This window comes from Rattus rattus, chromosome 4 (assembly GCF_011064425.1).
Source record: "Rattus rattus isolate New Zealand chromosome 4, Rrattus_CSIRO_v1, whole genome shotgun sequence".
In the NCBI taxonomy this organism is placed as follows: domain Eukaryota; kingdom Metazoa; phylum Chordata; class Mammalia; order Rodentia; family Muridae; genus Rattus; species Rattus rattus.
The window spans coordinates 174457795-174478885 of NC_046157.1; the positions used below are offsets into that span (position 1 = coordinate 174457795).

Consider the following 21091-nt stretch of genomic DNA (forward strand, 5'->3'; position numbering starts at 1 on the left):
AAGGCGACGTAACGGAGCACGCATTGCCTCACAGGAGCTACATCTTGGAAGAAAGACCAACTCTCCCTGCTGGAGCAGCCAGCCATCAGTTGCCAACTGTGTCTCAGCCAGAAGGTGGGAATCTACGAGCCCCTCCTCTCACCCATGCTGTAATTGTGGCGCACCCTTGCACAGGTCTTGTATATGTGATTGCAACTACTATGTACTCATATGTGTGGTAGTCCGCCATTTCTGGCGAAAGCTCTCCTGTAAATGTCCTCTGGTTTTTGTAATCTTTCTGCTCCCTCTTCCTAGATGAGATCAGACCTGATCATTAGCATGACCGTTCTTGGAACTTGATGAATAAAATCCAAAGCCGTCTTAAACTCAGAAATAAGGAGAAGGCCAAGGTAGTTCTGACGCTGCAGTTTCATGCACTTTAAGGCAATTTACTTCCTGGGCAAGATAAAAGGCCAATGGTGATCTTCTGATAATTTTTGCATAACTCATAATTTTATGACAGTGATTATAATATATTAGCCAAGCAATTTAATAGTGAATCTAATATTTTTTCTCAGCATAAAGGTTTCACTCTCTGCTAGGTGTATTATCAGATAAATTTGCAGTTAGCTGTAGATTTGATTAGATTTTAGATTTTTATAAAGGTACAAAGGACACCATGAGTAATAGATGCTTCAATAATTTGGACTAAACCCAAATTATAATTTTCCTTGTTTTCCGGCAATACTCTTCATTTTCTTATACTATTTCCCATAGACTATTCTGCCTTATCCCCACTTTCTTCTCTTTTCTTTCTTAGAAAAGGTATCATTCTCTGTTTATTTAAACCTGAAAAGAGAGGAATGTATTCTGTTCTCAGGTTTAGAGTCTGAACGTTTTGATGGCACTACACAGACTGTGGCTAAGGACCCTTGCTGTAGTGCCTCATGGTGGGCGCCAACATTGCAAGTGCCCGTGGGAAGAAGAGAGCACGTATTGAAACAGTGAACCAGGAGGTAGGAGCTCTTCAGTCCCTTTCAAATGGGAGCCCTCGTTGCCCTAAGGACCTTCTACTAGGCCCCGCCTTGTAAATGTCCATCACCCTACAGCACTACATTGAGCACTAAGATGTTATCTGACAGCCGATTACGTGATCCACTCTGCCCTGTGTATTCCAATCTTACCCAGGTCAATCACAGCATCTCTAAAGAATCTCTATACTTTTATTCACCCATTCTTCTTGGGAAGAGCAGAAAGAGAAAGTTGACTACCAGTGGGGTAGAAGGAGATGGCGTTAGCCAAGCTCCATGTAGTCACAAAGGCAGCTTCGAATCAACTGAGGAACCGAGGGAGGTTTACAGGGCAAGGTGCTTCCTGAGAAGACCCTGCCACCATCATCCTCTCTTTTCCACCCCCCCCTCCGGACTCCTTTCTACCTTTTAGAGTGACCTTGAATGACGATATATTGGCATAGAGAAAGAAGAAAAGTGGACACAGTCGGAGATGCTTTGGCTTTTTTTTTTTTTAAAGAACTGGAACAAGAAAACCCAATTATGTTCTATTTGAAATTCTAGAATTCTAAAAGGAAAATTAAGATATGGGGTTTATTAAATTGTCTTGTGGTAAATGTTTTAAATTGAGTCTTATACATTCTAAGTACATTTTGCCCCTTTTGTAACCAATGTTGTTGAAAGCCTCATGCCGTACAGTTATAGTTTTTACTGATTAGAGATATTATGCAAAGATATCACTGTTGGGCCTCCATTTTTATGTCAAGTTAAGTGGAGACAGTCATGGTTTATTTGCTTTTGTACACTTAGACTGTGACCTTCAGCTATGACTCTCCTTGTGGGGAGGGGAAGAAGTGGTCAATGTCACCACAGATCCCTTTATGGTATGGTATACAGGAGTGTATGGTGGATATAAACAGCAATGCCTGGACTGTTCCAGGAAATGGGAATGATGCAAACCAGCATTTGAGTGGATACAGAAACGCGCTGTTACACCAACCGACCACAGATCTTGGGGCAGGATGAATGATATTTACTGCAATTAGGGAGAAGAGCATTAAGTGGAATGCAGTCAGCGGCACTCAGGCTTGTGTCTGCTTACGACTCTATAGGTGACGTTTCCCTTCATCACATGGCAAGAGGAATCTGAGAGGACAAGGAGAGCTCCAATATGGTTGAAAATGAATTCTCAATAAATGGCATGTATTAAAACCAATTAAGTACTTTAAATGCTATAAATAGAGGATTATTTAAATGAATGATTTTTTTTGAGATGGACTTTTGGCATGAGTTGAATTCATAATTTCTTGGCTGAGGATCTTGTAGCCAGCTATTCCAGTAAAGCATGACTGGGACAGGCTTATGGATTTTCCAAAACCTCATACTCATTTTGGCCAATTTTAAGATCTGAAAATTCTCAAATTTACATAATGTTCTCTCTCTCTCTCTCTCTCTCTCTCTCTCTCTCTCTATATATATATATATATATATATATATATATATATATATATATCACTACGTTAGGTGAAAAGTTTTTAACTATATATTTTTAAAATTTTCTAGATCAATAATGAAAAGATTGCATATAAATAATTTTACTGGTAACCCTTTGAGTACATCCAGGGGATACATTTGGTTCATCATTAATCACAATGTAATGTATTGTAAACAAGAAGGTAGGCGGAAATCTGTCTTCTGTTCTTCTAAACCTCAGCTAGTTGAACAACTTCAGCTAGTAAATAATTTCCCAGGGCAAACCTTTAAGGACCAGGGAACATCTTCTGCACATAGCACCTTATCCTTAGTGATTTTTGTGCCTACCCTATTTTCTTCCAAATTTCTAAAATAAGAAATAAGCTTAGTCTTTATATTTTTGAAACTCTCCCCTGATCAGATCAAAAGGTATGGGAATTCTACAGTTTTCAAGAAGCGTATAAATAAGGACAAGTTATACAGTGGATATCCTAGCTGAAGAAGTTCGAGAGGAAAAGAAGATTCGTAAGTGGCCTAGAGACCATTCTTGTGATATTTTGATGAAGAATATGGCTACTTTCTGCCTTTGTTCATAATAATCTGCTTGAGGCCAAATGGAAGAGTTTCACATTGGCTGAGGAGATTTCAAGACGGCCTAGTATTGATTCTGCTGTGTGGTTAATCATGGTCACTCTTATTGAGATCTATAATGAAAGGGAGCAAGCTGAGCAAAGAAAAATACAAAATGTTCAGTTTGAGAAGTACAGGAACAACAGGAAGTGGAATTCTAAGTCTCATGTTCAAGGAGACAAAAGTTTAAAAGACAGCCTGATGCTAAATGGAATTAAGGTGACCTCAGGACAAGACTCCACCCGGCTCCTAAGCTTCCAACTTGTGAAAAGGGCTTAAAGAAAAGTTTAAGTAGTGGGAGAAAATGATCAGCAAGAGAGAGCTGGTGATAAGGTAACTGAACGAGAGAGCCATGTTCCAGTCCCAGCAAGGTGAGCCACCCTATGTGAATATTGGGAACCCAAATCAGGTTCTCTGCAAGAGTAGTGTGCACTTACAACCAGAGACAGTTCTCCAGCCCCCACCCCACCTACCACCACAGGGTGGGGGACTTTAAAAGTTAATTTGGCTTGGTGAAGACAGACTTAAATAACACTTAACAAGCTGAACCTCATTCCTGTACTGTTATGGCTATGATTTTTTTCCTTCTCTTCTTAGTACATAATTGACCATGATTATTTATATATTAGAGGCTTTGATGTATATATAGAAATGTATGTATACACAGTGTTGTAAAAGAGAAGGAAGCAGAATATTGAGGCCCCTGGTTGGCTAGGCATTGCCATGTGGAGTAGGATGATAATTTCTGGTTTTGACCTGTGTAGGGTTGCTAAGGATGAGTGGTGTTTTAATCAGACAGATAACAGGAAATGCATATTAATAAAAGCCCTACCAACTGGATGGGACTGTGGGAACAGAGTCTTCATAGTCTGCATGCTTCTGAAGGAGGCATTGTTTCTTGAACAGTGATGATGATTCCAGTTCCTATAAGAAAGGTCTAGAAGTATCTTAGTCAGGGTTTCTATTCCTGCACAAGCATCAGGACCAAGAAGCAAGTTGGGGAGGAAAGGGTTTATTCAGCTTACACTTCCACATTGCTGTTCATCACCAAAGGAAGTCAGGACTGGAACTCAAGCAGGGGAGGAAGCAGGAGATGATGCAGAGGCCATGGAGGGATGTTACTTACTGGCTTGCTTCCCCTGGCTTGCTCAGCTTGCTCTCTTATAGAACCCAAGACCACCAGCCCAGGGATGGCACCACCCACAGTGGGTCCTCCCACCTTGATCACTAATTGAGAAAATGCCTTACAGCTGGGTCTCATGGAGGCATCTCCTCAAGGGAGGCTCCTTTCTCTGTGATAACTCCAGCTGTGTCAGGTTGACACACAGAACCAGCCAGTACAAGAAGTCACAAAGCAAAATCTCCAAAACCAAAGCAAAACAAAACCCGCACTGGATCCTCTTTGATGTTTTCTAGACCCGTTTCTTCCTGAATCCACGCCTAAGACAGAATTCTAAAAATGGCAGCACAGGCACCAAACTCTGCGATTGGTGGGGACCATAGAACAGTGTTGGCTGAATGTGCTCGTTTCTTTGCAAGATCTTCCTTTCAAGCAGCAGTGCTTCAGACGTGTGGCAAATGCACACGGAACCTGCCTCTCAGCCCTTCAGATCTGAGATCAAACCCTCGTTGACTATCCCTTTCACACATTTTGTAATGAAACAAAACAGAAACAGACAAACAAAAACCACTCTCCTGTTTTTTCCCATTTTCCTCAGAAGTAACCTGTCATAAATGATATTACCATTTGCTGTAATTCCCCTACAATTGGAATGTTCACCTTTCTTTCTTTCTTTCTTTCTTTCTTTCTTTCTTTCTTTCTTTCCTTCTTTCTTTCTTTCCTTCCTTCCTTCCCTCCTTTCTTTATTTATTTTTGGTATTTCTTGAATACATGAAAGTTTTAAATTTTAACGTGGGAAAGTTTCTATCTTTTCTTTGTGTTTTGTAACTACTAGAACATTCCTTCCTAAATCTGGGATGAAAAGAAACTTACGTTTTCTTCCCATTCCTTTGAATGGTTTCGAATATCAAAGTTTTAGCTGTCTTCGAGTGTATTTCTCATTCAAGTGAGATAAAACTTTAATTTGAATTAGATTTGTTTTGCCCACACAAATAATCAATTGTCTTATCTTTGCTATTCTACTATTATTTTGTATTTATATAGTATGCAGTTTAATTTGTATAAAGCAACTGAAGACAGTTGTAAATCTTCAATTATTATGTACTGATTTTGTATCATCTCATTTATTTATACAGAAGTTGTATTGGCATTTTAATTTGCATTTATCTATTTGTTAGAGACCTATATGATATTTAGGTTTTTGTTCACGAACATTGTATACCTTTTCGTCTTTCAGGACTTTTATATTGTTGGATAATATTTAACAGTTTTCTGTATAAGCCATGTTAGAATTACCCCGGTTTAGTTTACAAACCTTATAATGGCACCATGCCATAAATTATATTTTCTAATTGGTTATTGTGAATATATAGTGAAAATGATATAGATTTCATTTACTATTACCAATTTGTAATATTTAATAACATACATTTCAATTAAAAATAGACATGACATTGACTCAAATGAAGATAATGTCATGGTTATCTGGATATAGATACAGATTATTAATTACTACGTAACAGTGCTACCGAAAAAGTTACTGTTCTTTTAGTTTAAGGTCATAACATATTGGAGTTAGTTTGGCAAAGACCTAAAGACCCCATCTAGTGGCAGCTTATAATGAATTGGATAATGCAGTTCTATATTTTCTTGTATAACTGTTTACTTAAAAAAAAAAAACTTGATAGCAATCAATATTGTTCCTGTAAATACCACGAAAGATCAAGGGTTAATTTGAGACTTCAAAATTAATTATTTCTTCAGCTTTTATGCTTTGGGTTTTAGAATTCAAACGAAGTTATTCCAATGGGACTAAATAGGTATGGCCCCTCAGTCTGGAACCAAAATGTATATGAGGAAATTTAATTTTCAAGATTGTTATTCAGGGAGCTATAATAGGCCAGCTGACACAATGTTTCAAAAACCAAGGTTATCAGCAGCTGGCCTGAGCCAGTCTGTGTGACCTCTATAATAATGTGGTCCTGAGATCACACCAGGAGGGCCACTGTATACACAAGGGCCCTTAGACTCAGGTCCATCTGATATCTTACCATAGCTATTTCTTTGTGCAAGGCAAGAAATCTTGTGCATAGTTCAACTCACTTTCAAAAGAATCCACGTTGGACCATCTTTTTTAGTCATTTGGGGGAAAAAAGTCAGTCCCAAACACACTCGAGGTGGATTATAAATATAACTATATCAATATAAATGTGAAAACAGCTTAATGTTTATGTGTATGAGTGTTTTGCTGTGTGTGTGGCTGTGCCCTTCACGCATGCCTGGTTCACGCAGAGATCAGAAGCGGCTGTTGGTTCTCCTGGAACTGGAGGTACAGACGCTTACTGAGCCACCATGTGGGGTGCTGTGCCTAGAACCTGGGTCCTCTGTACAAGAAATTCTCTTAACCACTTAGGCACCTCCATACATGTGGGGAGCCTTTTCAGTTTTTGTGTGGGAAAATCTTTCTAATGACCAACAGTAATTCTAAGTTTAAAGGTTGACCAAACATTTCTGTAGAATTTTTAAAGTAAACTGAAGCAATGGTATTATATTTTGGCAAACATTTTAAAGTGATAGCGCCTACCTTTAGTACGATTATGAACGAAGATGTCCATAATTGGCATTCTGTATTGGTATTCAGCTTGCAAATATATTTGGAGTATGCTCTCCCAGGGGAAGTCTGGCAATGCTAATAAAAGTGTGTGTGTGTGTGTATGTGTGTGTGTGTGTGTGTGTGTGTGTGTGTGTGTGCATGCTTGTGTGGGCGTTTCAGGGGAACTGCAGGAGTTCAGTGACAACAACAAAACACTTATAAGAATGTTCTTCACAACAGTATTTAAAATATTAGCAAAAAAAGTAAACATTCCTTCATTGATAGGCAAACTGAGAAACTAATGAGTTTATATTTGTAGTAGAGCTCCGTGACGTTCTTAACACTGATGGTACAGAATATTTGAAGACCGTTAAAATACTATATTTAAATTTTAATTAACCTTATTATAAAAATCTTGGAAATGAAAACCCTTTTAATCTGAAATTCATGTAAAGATCCACAGAATGCCTATCCTAAGTGAATAGCGGCTCATCAAGATGTATAGACTTTGGGTCCGGTTAGTGGTCTGGTTAATTTAAAAATACTTTTAGTATGTTCAATAATATTGTGTAACAACATAACTAAGTAAGAACTCTCAGAATGATATTAAATAGAAAGCAGAAAGGGAGCTGTAAATAATGTAAGTTACAAAATCTACTTGTGATTTCATGCAACATCAAAACATTAGACTGGGATTATTTCTCTACACATCATGATATGGGCTGAATATCGTGCCTCACGTTAATGAATTGAAGACTTATCGTCTGATAAGACAATGCTGTCCAGGAGTAGGACATTAGCTGGATGACTAGGGTTAGTGAATGGAGCTATGAAAATGGGGTCCTCATGGTGGAATTAGTGTTCATAAGAAGGATACTGGAGAGGGCCTCTCTCTCTCTCTCTCTCTCTCTCTCTCTCTCTCTCTCTCTCCTTGTCTCTGTCTCTCTGTCTCATCTCTGTCTCTCTATTAGTCTTCTCTTTGTTTCTACTCTGAGTCTCCCTCTTCCTCTCCCCCTCCTTCCTTTTCTCCCTCACTTTCTCTCTCTGTCTCTCTCTTTCTCTGTGTCTCTGTCTCTGTCTCTCTCTCTCCTTGTCTCTGTCTCTCTGTCTCATCTCTCTGTTTATTAGTCTTCTCTTTGTTTCTGCTCTGAGTCTCCCTCTTCCTCTCCCCCTCCTCCCTTTTCTCCCTCACTTTCTCTGTCTCTGTCTCTCTCTTTCTCTGTGTCTCTGTCTCTGTCTCTGTCTCTCTCTCTCTCACATACACACACACACACACACACACACACACACACACACACACACACACAGTAGCTCTAGCTAGCACCTTGATTTGGGAGTCCTGGTTCTAGAATGGTGGGCAGCATCTGTTATTAAGTCCCTCGCCTGTGGTATTATGTTTCGGGTTCCTAAACAAACTAACAGAATGCTTACTCCTTCGTTATTTTAGCATGGTCTCTAAATATTCTATGACAGACATATTGCATTCAGAACGTGAGACTGTACAATGAGAATATCTGGGAATGTACGATTATGATATCAGAAAAACTCTACAGTATACAGAGGATCCTGTGAGAAAGCCACCATTAGTTAAAGCAGTCGCATAAATCTTGCCTATGATTTCCTCAACGTATCTTTATTAATTTTCTCTGCACACTTAACTGTTTGACCTATGGTTAAGTTTAACAAGACAGATTGAATACTTCTTAGTGTGGAGTGTCTGAGATTGATACGGCTTCTGAAGATGACACTGAGAAGCAGATGTGCTTTCTCCTACCTGACTGCCATTACTATTTGTAGACATCGACGCTCTTATTATATGTCCAATTATAGTGAACATTCAGCATTCTGCCTTAGAATCATATGCATAATAATAAGATATAGTATGTTACTTTCTTGCCCAGCACATTTTATGATTATCCGTGTGTCTGCTTTCAAATTTCTAGAAATGGAACATTCAAAATGCCTGGCCCTGTGATGTCTGTTCGTCATCCAAACTACTTGATGTCCTCGGACAGGCTTCCTAATTGTATATAGTATATAATATAAATAATTATATACTTATAATCACACGCCCACCTTGCCAAAGTGGTGGGAACCAGACGATTTGCATTCCCAGGTTTCCTACAAGGTGCAGGCACGTGACTTCACTTCCCCTAACTATGCTCTCCTTGGGAGACAGACTTAGGGGGACCACACCAGGAGGCAACACACCAGAGAATGCCAATCTTTTGATGAGCTGGGTTTTTAGATTCATTTCCTGGGGGCCAGAGAAATAATGTTTCTGCCATCAGTCTCGAGCAGTTTACTACCACAAACTAGCATCCACAGTGTCTGCTACAGGAGCAGTTGGGGATGGCTCAAGGACGCTCCGGTTTATAGCAAAATTTAAAAAAAGAAAAAAAGAAAAAGAAAAAGAAAGAAAACTCTGTAGTTACAATGTTACAACCAAGGAGTCTTACCAATGCGGTAACAGTTCTTCCTCCTCAAAACAAAACAAAACCTAACCCTGGTGAAACCCCAGTATCCACTGTTTAACCCGAGTGGCCACCCTCCTATTTAGAGACACTGAGGGGGTAAATGCCATGTGACTCACTGCTGCTTGTTCATTTGCGGAGCTCTGGTAATTGAAAAGAAAAGAACTTTCCATACAAACAACTCCTCTGCTCTCAAGTTATCAGCAAAATTCATTCTTCCTGTTTCCTTGGTTTTACATAATCTGAGGATCCAGGCAGAACCTAGGAAGCCCCCACTTTCCTTATTAACACACATTTGATCTTTGCGAATCTTTTTAAACACTTGTTGATTGGGTCCTTAACCACTTACTTCCCAGTGTGTAAATGTCCGGAAACATCTATTTCATGCTGCACGTGGGGCTGACCTTCACAAAAACTCAGAAACCAGTCAGAGCACATTCTCAACATCAACAGCGGCAAGGGAGCCTGTTTTATGAGCGCTCTTGACAAGTGCCTGTTCAGGATGAAGGAAGGAAGGCCAGGACACATTTCCACTTCCGGGATAGTAGAGAAACGTCAGGCTCCAATGGCTGGAATTGGAATTTAAAGGGATTTTGCTTGCAGTAATGACCATGGCTTCATATATCACACTGCTTATATCCTCAAAGTTAACTTTTATTTTTCACTTGATAGAAGGCTATACCGCCATAAACATTTATATGTTATGAAAGTTATTATTTTTTTAGCTAAAATTTATTGGACAGTTAGTGTATGCCGGCGTCAAGACTTTGCATCCTGTGGCCATTAATCACTCTCGACAGCATGGAGCTGATGTTGTCAACAGTATTTAGCGAGGAAGTGATTCCTAAGGAGGTTAATTAATTGTCCAAGGAAATACAGCTACTAAATCACAGAGGTGGGACCTGATCCCAGGCTAAACATGAAAATCCCTTCAGTGAATTATGAAGGCCGTGAGTCATCTTGCTAACAGTTTTATGTCAAGAGTCAAGGGAATAAAAAGGACGCTTATACGATGAAGCAGCTCTAGGAAAACTGCGTGTGCATAGACAAAAACTTGGAAGGGAACCTGTCACGCACTTCTTGCTTCTGTGTCCAAGAAGCTAAGACAACCAGGTGATTGGGAGGAAATCTATAGGGGAGAGGAGATGGTCGGATTGGGTGTGCACGCATGTGCACTCCTTCTAAACAGGTTAGGGAACTTGAATTGCATTCACTAAACACAGACTACCCAGTGTCGGAACACGGGCTCTGTTCTCTGCATTAGACAACGGGAATCTCCCTGACCAGGTTATAATACATCTCTCTGTTTTAGTAGTAAAAAGAGAGATGTGGTAACACATACAATAGAAGAACAGAGAGTCCGGATTTCGGTCGTCCCCGGAAGTGCAGAGCAAACAAAGGCAGTGGGAACAGGAAGTCAGTACTTCACGCATCACCTACAGGGCTGTATGTTCACCCCTCCAGGGGCGGGTCTGCACTGAGTCCTTAAGGGCATTGTAGAAACAACATTAAAAGGTCATGATCTGATGTTGACTGTCACGGCAGGAAAGGCAATGGTTTATTCAGTCCAGGAAGGAAGCGCATCGTCCTGGAATCCTACAGATTATCGTCTTCCGTGAGTTGTGAAATTAACAGCACTCTTCTGAAAAATGAGTGCTTGGAAAATGTCCACTTGTGAGATATGCCTAGACATCAGTTGGCCATCGGTGCAGTGCCTGGTGCCTTTTTTACTTTCCAGAGTGAATGGCAGGAAGAGAGAAGTGCAAATGAAGGATAAATACAAGGACCTCAGGGATGGCGCTTCTGGGAGGGGATTACCCAGGAGATGTCTGTGAGGTGATCCATAAAGAGGAACATGCATATAAGAGCAAGAGGGTAGAAAGCCATCTGCATGAATACTTAACGATCTAGGTGAATTTTAAAAAGAAGTTCAATGTAAGCTTTTTTTTCCCTAGTGATACCCATTGATCAAAATAGTCAAAATTGTTTAATTTACCGCTTTTGAGAGTCAGGACGACATGCTAGATTCTGCTGTCACTACAGACATAGGATCTTTCATCCCAATAGCATGCTTTTCAGAATGATAGCTTTGGGCTGGAGAGGTAGGTCAGCAGTTAAGAGTGCATCCTGCATTTGCATGGGACCCAAGTTTGGTTCCCAATACCCACACAGGGTAGCTAGCAACCACCTCTACCATCGGCAGGGTTTAACGCTCTCTCTGGACTCATGCAAGCACTTGTGCTCCCACACATGGGCAGACCTCCACACATTCACATAATTAAAATAAATCTTAAAACCCCCTGGTTTATTCAAAGGAGCAACAGTTGTTTTAAAGAGCTCATATGTAATGGGAAAAATGCTTTGAGGAGGAAAGCTTCTGCATTAAGAGAAGTTCAGTGGGGGTTTGTTGGAGAGATGGCCCAGTGGTGAAGAGCATTGGCTGCTCTTTCTGACAGAATGGCAACCAAATCAGGTTAGGGGAGACATGTGGTGATATTTTTCTCTCTCAGTTCCTTCATGCCTTCAGAGACCATAAGCTGTCCTATGAAGAGACGAGCGACCGACCCGAAGATTACTGTCAGCAGCCACCTGTGAACACCCATGGATCCCAGAGGCCCTGGCTGGCTTAACAGAGACCTTGTGAGAAATCTCAAGAGAGAATTATGAAGCTAGTCCCCCACTGCGGATTCTTGGCTCTCAGAAATGGTGTGAGAAGGGAGTGTTTGTTGTCTGCATTGGGAGGTAATTTCTATCTAACAATATACACCTAATCAAGAGGAAATGGTGAACACGTTAGGTTCCACAGGGGGAACATTCACGGAAGTCATCTAGGACAGAGATGAACAGTTAAGGGACCCAGCAAAGCCACAGTGTAAGGAGTCAGAGCTCATATGCCTTAACTGTTCTGAAATCTCAACAAAAAGTTCCCTTTGGATTCTATGAACATTGACAGAGTGTCCACTTCCTGTTGGTTCAGATCTTTCTTTGTTTCTTTCTTTGTTTCTTTCTTTGTTTCTTTCTTTGTTTGTTTGTTTGTTTCTTTCTTTCTTTCTTTCTTTCTTTCTTTCACAGATTCATGTCAGATTCATACCCTCAAAGGACTGCACCCTGTGCAGTGCTCCTGGTGACAGCACATGAATGGTTCTCTGTCATGGGAAAGTGATCAGAGTGGATCCTGGAGACTCCATGTGAACTCTGTGGGGTTTGACAGACACAAAGGTGCTTCAGGATTTTTCCCCAGAAATGGGGGCAGGGGGGAGGCTTACCTTCATAATCACTACTTAGAGCAAATGCAACTTCACTTCTGTTGAAATAAAAATTTTCACACACTATATTTCAATCATGTTTTGTACTCCAATTCCTCCCAGATCCTCCCCACTTCCCTCCCCACCCAACTCTGCTCTTTTTACTTTTCTCTCCTTTAAAACAATCAAACAAACGATAAACAACACCCCAAGAAACACAAAACCCCGCAAAAACCCACAAACACAAATCAAAACAAATAGACTAATAAGACAAAGTTACCAAAACAAAAAAAAATTTTTTAAAACAAGTCCAGGGGTTGGGGATTTGGCTCAGTGGTAGAGCGCTTGCCTAGGAAGCTTGCAAGGCCCTGGGTTCAGTCCCCAGCTCAAAAAAAAGAACCAAAAAAAAAAAAAAAAAAAAAGCAAGTCCATAAAATTACCATTGAATCCATTTTGTGTTGGACTCCTGGTCCTGGTCCTATATACCCAGGACTGTGGTTGAAATTCCAGTGTAGAAAACAGATCTCCCCTTGGCCAGCAGGTGTCAGTTGCTATAGCTTCTGGGTTAGGGGTGCGACATGGAAGCCAGCGCAGCCACTTCCAATGTCTATGCACGCGGCCTCGCGCTAACTTTTCTATGAGGACTGGTTTAGTTTATATGTCTACACTACTGGCATTATTATCGTTCTCGTGCTAGAGATGAGCCCACAGGGGCAAGGCCAGCTAACGTCTTGAGACATTCAGCTCTTAAACCACAGAACCAAGGGCATGAGCGGACTGGTTCACTGGCAATGCCTGACCTCTGAACTACGTACGTACGCTGTGCGTGGTTCGAAGAGGCTGTTTCGACCTGCGGACTTTGGAGGTGAAGGTGTTTGCTTTTTCACAGAGAACTCCTGAGCCCCTGCGGTTGACTCCAGCATTGACGCTAAGGCGTCTAAAACTTCAGTTTTCTTGAACAGACCCACTTACGTAGTCTACAAAAGAAAATAGTGATTCTTCCGTTTAAAAGTAAACCCATGGATAACGTGGCTTCCCTGTCAATGCCCAAGTTTGTTGTACATGGAGAGCCATTGGAGATTGTCCCATGTGGGCATCCCATGTTCTCCCCACTGCTCTTGGCTTTATGGCGGAGTGCTTTGATTTGTTCCTCCCAGAGCCCAGTTGCTGCACCTCGTTTCGTTATTTATAGCATACGCTGTCCACTCTCTTGCGCTATTTTATTTCACAAGGCACTTCGGATACCAGTTTACATGAAAGATGTTATTTGAAATGAAGTTATATTGCAAGCTACATTATCATAATTTCCTTCTCGCTTTGGTCCTACCGCATCTTATACAGTGACTTGACGTTTGATGTAGAGCTGAAATTTAAATGGAAAGGGTGTCTAGAATTGATGCTCATGCGTTGCTTATTTAATCGGCTGCTGGGGCAATCCACTATTGAGCCCTGTTCTCAATACATTGAGCGGTCTGCTCTGACATCCGTCTTACTCTTCTCACACGGGGAAATTGGCACTCTGTGTGTATCTTCAAGTGCAGCATAAGGAGGAAGCTGTCTGGCCTTTAGGGTGGCATGGCAGGGTATAGCTGAATAGAGCTACAGTTACGGATGGTTGGTTTTGATCTGTTCAGTCCGTCCTAGACTAATTGTTTTGGTCCTATTGTTTCTGCTGTCTGTTCATTCTGTTCCTTTACTGTTTATTTATTCTGGAGCACTTTAATACTTTTGGATACAAAGAGAAAGAAAGAAAACAATTGATTATTTGAGTGTCTACGGCTAGTGAGTCTTGTTGGAGGCGTAAGTAACAAGGCTGACACTTGTTGCTGAACTGTGTACCTGGTGTGGGTTTGTGCACTTCTGTCAATTAACCTCCAGGCTCTGAGTAAAAGTCGCCTGCTTTATTTTTCTAGGAGAGCTGCCGTGACCACACTACAACAGACGATCATCGTGCAACTCCCATCCACAAAAGAACTCACTCACATAGGGGTTTTGCTATGAAAGAGATATGCTGATAGCAGCTGGCATATGAAATCTTGCTTCTTTGTTCCAACCTTTGAATTTCTAAAGCCATCTTTCAGTTTAAAGTTTAAGGTTACCTCCCGTCTCAGCTCCCAGAACATTCTGTGTCTGGTAGCCCTCTGGCAGTGGATGTTATATACGATGTCCAAGACTATGGCATATAATCGCTGAGAGAAGAGCTGGCTCTCGGTTCACGTTTTGCACTTCTTACTTTATTTGGCACAATTTCCTGTAGAAAGTATATATTATGTTCACAGCAGCCTTATCTATAATAGCCAGAAGCTGGAAAGAACCCAGATGCCCTTCAACAGAGGAATGGATATAGACAATGTGGTACATTTACACAATGGAGTTCTACTCAGCTATCAAAACAATGACTTTATGAAATTCATAGGCAAATGAATGGGACTAGAAAATATCGTCTTGACTGAGGTAACCTAACCCAATCACAGAAAAACACACATGGTATTCACTCACTGATAAGTGGATATTAGCCCAAAAGCTCAAATTACCCAAGATACAATCCACAGACCACATGAAGCTCAAGAAGAATGATGACCAAAGTGCAATCCTTCTTAAAAGTGGGAACAAAAATATTCAAAGGAGGAGATATGCAGACAAAGTTTGGAGCACAGACTGGAGGAATGGCCATTCAGAGCCTGCCCCACCTGGGGATCCAGCCCATGTATATACAACCACCCAAACTAGACAATATTGATAAAGCCAAGAAGTGCATGCTGACAGGAGCCTGATATAGCTGTCTCCTGAGAGGCTCAGCCAGAGCATGTCAAATACAGATGTGAATACTAGCAGCAAACCATTGAACAGGGTCCCTGTTGGAGGAATTAGAGAAAGGATTGAAGGAGCTGAAGGGCCTTGCAATCCCATAAGAACAACAATACCAACCAACCAGAGTTCTCAGGGACTAAACCACTACCCAAAGACTATACATGGACAGACCCATGGCTCCAGCTGCATATGTAGCAGAGGATGGCCTTGTTGGGCACCAATGGGAGGAGAAGCCCTTGATCCTGCTAAGGCTGGACCCCTAAGTGTAGGGAAATATCTCTCTCACACACACACTCATATGAAACGAAAGTTTCTGGAAATGTCATGTGATGTAGATTCATATGGTGTTTTGCTGAGACAAGACCCATGGGGGGGACACTCAATGTTTGGACAGAGTATAAGTAAGTAGGACTCTGTGGACACCGATGACTCTCTTGCATAGCTAGCTTTGCAATGCTTAGTTGGTCTGGAGTCTTCATCTTTTCTGATCTTCACTTTGTTGTGAGAGGCACAGCAGAGAACTTCTGGCATCCTGGCTGATTCTGGTCACTCCTGCTGACTCATGCTAATTTGGCGGAGGCCTGGCTGTTTCTGCTGGATGCTATTTGTGTTTGCTATCCTGACACTCCTGAACTAAACTGCTGGTATCTTGACAAACAGAGGTTGAAATTGCCTCAAAAACCTACTTCTAAACAGGTCCATATCCCCTTGTCTTATTTACCACCTTTTATCCCCTACCTTGGGATGGTGGGCTAGAAGTGGAGGGTGGTCAAGGAATTTAAAAACCCTCATTAAAAGTAGGAAAATATTAAAAATATCTAAGCCCACATACACACACACACACACACATACACACACGCACACATGCACACACACACCACACACCACACACACACATACACACACACACCACACAGTGCCAACTCCAGATTCTATTGTTTGTTTATTTATTTATTTAATTTCATTCCCTCTCATTGAAAATATTCTTTCCTCACATAATATATCCTGATTAGAGTTTCTCCTGCCTCAGTTTCTCCTATTTCCTCCCCAACCCTTCTCCCCTCTGGGTCCACCCCCTTTCTGTACTTCATTAGAAAAGAGCAGGTTACTAAGAGACATTAGTAAAATATAACAAAATAAAGTATAAGAAGATAAGACAAATACTATGACATCAAAGTTGGACAAGACAAACCCAGAGAAGGAAAAGAGCCTGAGAGAAGGCAAGACCCACCGTGGATCAACCAGTTTGGCTACCATTTACTCCACCTATGAGCCGCTGGTGTCGTTGAAGGAACCCGTGCTCCAGAACCAGATCCAAGAACAAGTCATCACCACAACCTGAAGCATGGCTGTGATGAAACCAGTGCCTACCATTGCCGAGAAGCTCCCTGGAGCCCGAGAGACACCTGGAGGCTCCAAGGGCAGACGAAGTGGTGGCAGAGAAGTCTACAGGGCCACAGTATCTCTAGAAAAGCTAGAGGAGGGTGGGCTCACGGGAAGATGCTTTTACAAAGCAGACTCATGAAACTGGAAGGAAAGATGGCGGAACAGAGCGGGTGCGCGGAGGAGAACCATGAAACTACAGACTACTAGGCTGTGGTCCATGCTATAGGCAGAACTCAAGCAGAAGTCCGTGATCACTGCTGCAACTGCGCTGGCTATTAAAAGGACTAGGAAGCTTCTTTTGCAGGGCATGGATGGCTGCAGACTCACAGTTGAGAATGAGAGACATTCTCATTTCTGTGACAACCTGCCCTCCTCCTTCCTCCCGTACAAAAGGAGCATCCTGGACAGGAAACCATCGAAGAGAACTCTTAACAATTGTGATAAGGATGCTGATGTGTTGAATTTCACAGTGATGGCTTCTAGCAGGGGTGTCAATGGGGAAGAAATCAGTTGTCTTTTAGGGACTGGCCACTACCGAGAGTGTGACCAGGCTCCAGTAAGTATATGGGCAACAGAATTTTCTATTTTCTTCCTTTGTTTAGGTGGGGGGGGAGTCATGAAGGGAGAGGGGGATGTGGATCTGAGAGGAAAGTGAATAGGATTAGGATGCATTATGTGAAATTTCCAAATAATGAATAAAAAAATAAGTTAAGAAAAAATGCACTGCTCCCCCACACCCTCCCGCCCCCCAGGAAAACATTAAACAGGAAGCCATAATCTATATGTAGAGGACCTGGTACAGCCTGCACAGGTCCTGTGCATGCTGAGTTCATATGACCTTTGATACCGTGGATCTGGAGGGTCTTGGTGTCCTCCAAACCCCTTGGCTCTTATATACTTTCCCACGTCTTCTTCCACAGGCTCCCTGATCGCTGAAGGGAGAGATTTGATGGAGATATCCCATTTAGCACTCAATATTCCGAAGTCAGTCAGTCAGTCAGTCAGTCAGTCAGTCAGTCAGTCTGTCTGGCGTGCGCTCTCTCTCTCTCCCTCCGTGTGTGTGTGTGTGTGTGTGTGTGTGTGTGTGTGTGTGTCTGTAATGTCCACTGCAGGAGGAAATTTCTCTGATTGTTGCTCAACAAGGCATTGATCTATGAGTATAGCAAAATATCATTAGAAATCATTTTAACACTATCTATCTATATTTATATATTACACGTACACACATATGGAGAGAGAGATACAGAGAGATATACAGAGAGAGACAGAGACAGAGAGAGAACTGGCTGGTTTTGTGTGTCAACTTGACACAAGCTGGAGTTATCACAGAGAAAGGAGCCTCCCTTGAGGAAAAGCCTCCAGGAGACCCAGCTGTAAGGCATTTTCTCAATTAGTGATCAAGAGGGGAGGACCCCTTGTGGATGGTGTCATCCCTGGGCTGGTGGTCCTGGGTTCTATAAGAGAGCAAGCTGAGCAAGCCAGGGGAAACAAACCAGGAAGTAACATCCCTCCATGGCCTCTGCATCAGCTCCTGCTTCCTGCCCTGTGTGAGTTCCAGTTCTGACTTCCTTTGGTGATGAACAGCAATGTGGAAGTGTAAGCTGAATAAACCCTTTCCTCCCCATCTTGCTTCTTGGTCATGATGTTTGTGTAGGAAAGGAACCCTGACTAAGACAAGGGTAGCATTTGGGTTTAACTGGGCTATCCAGTTTCAGGTTCTTGGTCACCCAAGCAGTATTGATCATGGCTTCTAACTTGTGCTGTGGGCCTTAAGTCAAGTCAACTTTTGTGTTGGTTACTCCCACAAACTTCGTACCACCATTGCCCTAGCAAATCTTTCAAGGTGAACAGATTGTGGATCAAAGGCTTGGTGTTTCTTACGTTTCTCTCTTGGTATCGTGCAGCGTATCTTCCTGTACCAAAGACGCTAGAACGGGGCGAAGGCTCTGTGTAGGCACCATCTCGACCTCTCCATGTTCAATGTATCGTGCGGGCATTACCCTCAGCAATGGGGTCTTGCAGTCAGTTGTGGAGAGCACACATTTTTTGGGGGGGACATAGTATTAGAGCCAAATTTTAATAGGCAGTTGTAATTGAGCATCAGAACCTACATTCCAGGCAGATCATGGCTTTTTTTCCAATGGATGCAGTGTGCCCTCCCCACTTTGACTAATTTATGAGAGTGAGAGTTGAAATTTTGAACAGTAGAAGTGGGGCTCGCTTCGGCAGCACATACACTAAAATCAGAACGATACAGAGAAGATTAGCATGGCCCCTGCGTAAGGATGACATGCAAATTCGTGAAGCGTTCCATATTGTTCATCAGTGGAAGGGGAAGCCCTTGGTCTTTGCCAAGGTTGGACCCCCAGTGCAGGGGAATGTCAGTGGGGGGGGCAGTAAGGGGAGTGGATGGGGGAACACCCGTATGGGGGAAGGGGAGAGAAAGGGGGAGATGGGACTTTATGGATAGGAAACCAGGAAAGGGAATGACATTTGAAATGTAAATAAAGCAGTATATCTAATAAAAAGAAAAAGAAGAGTAGAAGTGACCTCCAGGCTCTGTCCTTCAGCAGGAAATGGTCCCGTTAGTGAGACACAGAATTGGGTCGAGGTACCCAGTTCTGCTGTGTCCATCAAATAGGATAAGGCATGTGGAAATACTTTTGTCACGATGCTATGTGTATTTCAAGACTATCGTCACTGGCCTCTTCTGCGTGAGCTCATGTTGAGCCTCTCACACCAGGAAGGAAAGCATATCTCGTGCAAATGCTACGTTAAACCACAGGAGTAGCTGGCTTAGCGTAAAGCTTCCAGAAAATAGCATTCACTTTTACATTTTATTATATCTTAAATTGTGCGTGCCTCTGAGTGTGCCTGTGTGTGTGTATGTGTGTGTGTGTGCGTGCCTGTGTGTGCATGTGTGAGGTGTCCATGGATTCCAGAGGCTTTAGAGCCACTGGAACTGGAGGTTCAGGTGGTTTTGAACCACAGTGCTGGGAACTGAACTCAGGTCCTCTGGAGGAGCAGAAGAGCAGACTTGATCCTAACCTCTGAACAGTCTCTCCAGACCCGACATTAATTATTTTTACAAGTATGACGATCCTTTCTTAATACCATTTCATTAAAAAACCTATTTATTTACTCTGTTTCTCTTCCAAAGGCCAAACATGTGGCCTGCTAGTCGTTTCCCTTTGTTTCCTGTCTCTGGACCCTCCCTTCTCCCCACGTGACTCTTTCCTTCCTTCTTCGTGTACCGTGCACGACCATCTGGAGTCTCACAGATAAATCCTCGGAATTAAGGGGAACTTTGTCAGGGATTCTTTAGTAGCCCCCTAGGGAAGATGGCTGAGATTTTACGGCCTGGGTTTCTCTTTAAGAGCATTGCTATAAAAGAAAATGGTCCTGAATCATAACTTGTGCTTCTCCCCAGTTTACAGAGCTCCTTCGGCAGAACGAGGCTCTACAGGAAGAATCCCAAGTAGGCACCTAATAAAAGAAATTCAGCTCACATTAAAATACTAGAATACCAGATGGTGGAGTTTAAGTATTATTCAACTACTGTTTATCCTACCCGGTGCTCATTTTAAATTCAACATTTTTTTGAGAATTATTCATGGCGCCACGGTTGTATTTCATGCCGATAACAAGCTTCGTTTGGAGTGAATCACCAGAATGTGCCCATCATCCCCATACTTCCCTGGTTATTGTTAATTTCCATTGCAAGTATTAGTTAAAGTTGAGAGGCTTCTGAGGCAAATCAACATCAAACAATCGTGGACAATAATTGGTTCAAGCAATCTGTGGGGAGGGCAAATCATTAAACTTTACAGGGTGGAAGAATTCGCCAAAGGATGCAAAGCTCCATCTGCCAAAGCCCGAGCACACAACTGTTTGCTGAGCGAGCCTCTTCCTGTCTAGAGCCTGCCCCCCTGAGTAGGCAGTTTTTCTTGCTTTCCTCTAATGTCTGCCGCGTAACTTTTCAGAGGATGTAAAAGACAGTTTCATCCTCCACCCTTCTCCACGGGAATCGTTGGAAAATCAGATACAAAGGCTTCTCTAAGCACAACCGCAAGCCCCACGCAAAGTCTCGAGGCTCGAAGTCACGGTCTCTGCATCACCGCACTAGTAGACGGCCAAGCTCTTCCGCCCAACGCCAGTCTCTGCCGCGCGACCGTAGTTTATTCGCATTATTTTAGAGAAGCCAGAGCTCTCCTGCTTCAAGTTGCTAAGGGAAACATTGGGAGACCTTTTAAAAGAACAACACCCGTGCTGTGGCTGACAGCCAGGGCCTCGGCAGCTTGAAGCATTTTTCGCTCCACGTTTAAAATTAATCTGAATGAAGGAGGTTGAATTCAATGGGACACATCTTC

The 21091-nt window shown here is 42.3% G+C and overlaps 1 non-coding gene across 1 annotated transcript; it reads left to right on the forward strand.

Annotated features, from left to right (window-relative positions):
- Positions 1–18934: 18934 nt before the first annotated feature.
- On the forward strand, positions 18935–19041 carry LOC116899749. Its single transcript, XR_004387764.1, has one exon. It is a non-coding gene; the product is annotated as a U6 spliceosomal RNA (small nuclear RNA).
- Positions 19042–21091: the final 2050 nt, after the last annotated feature.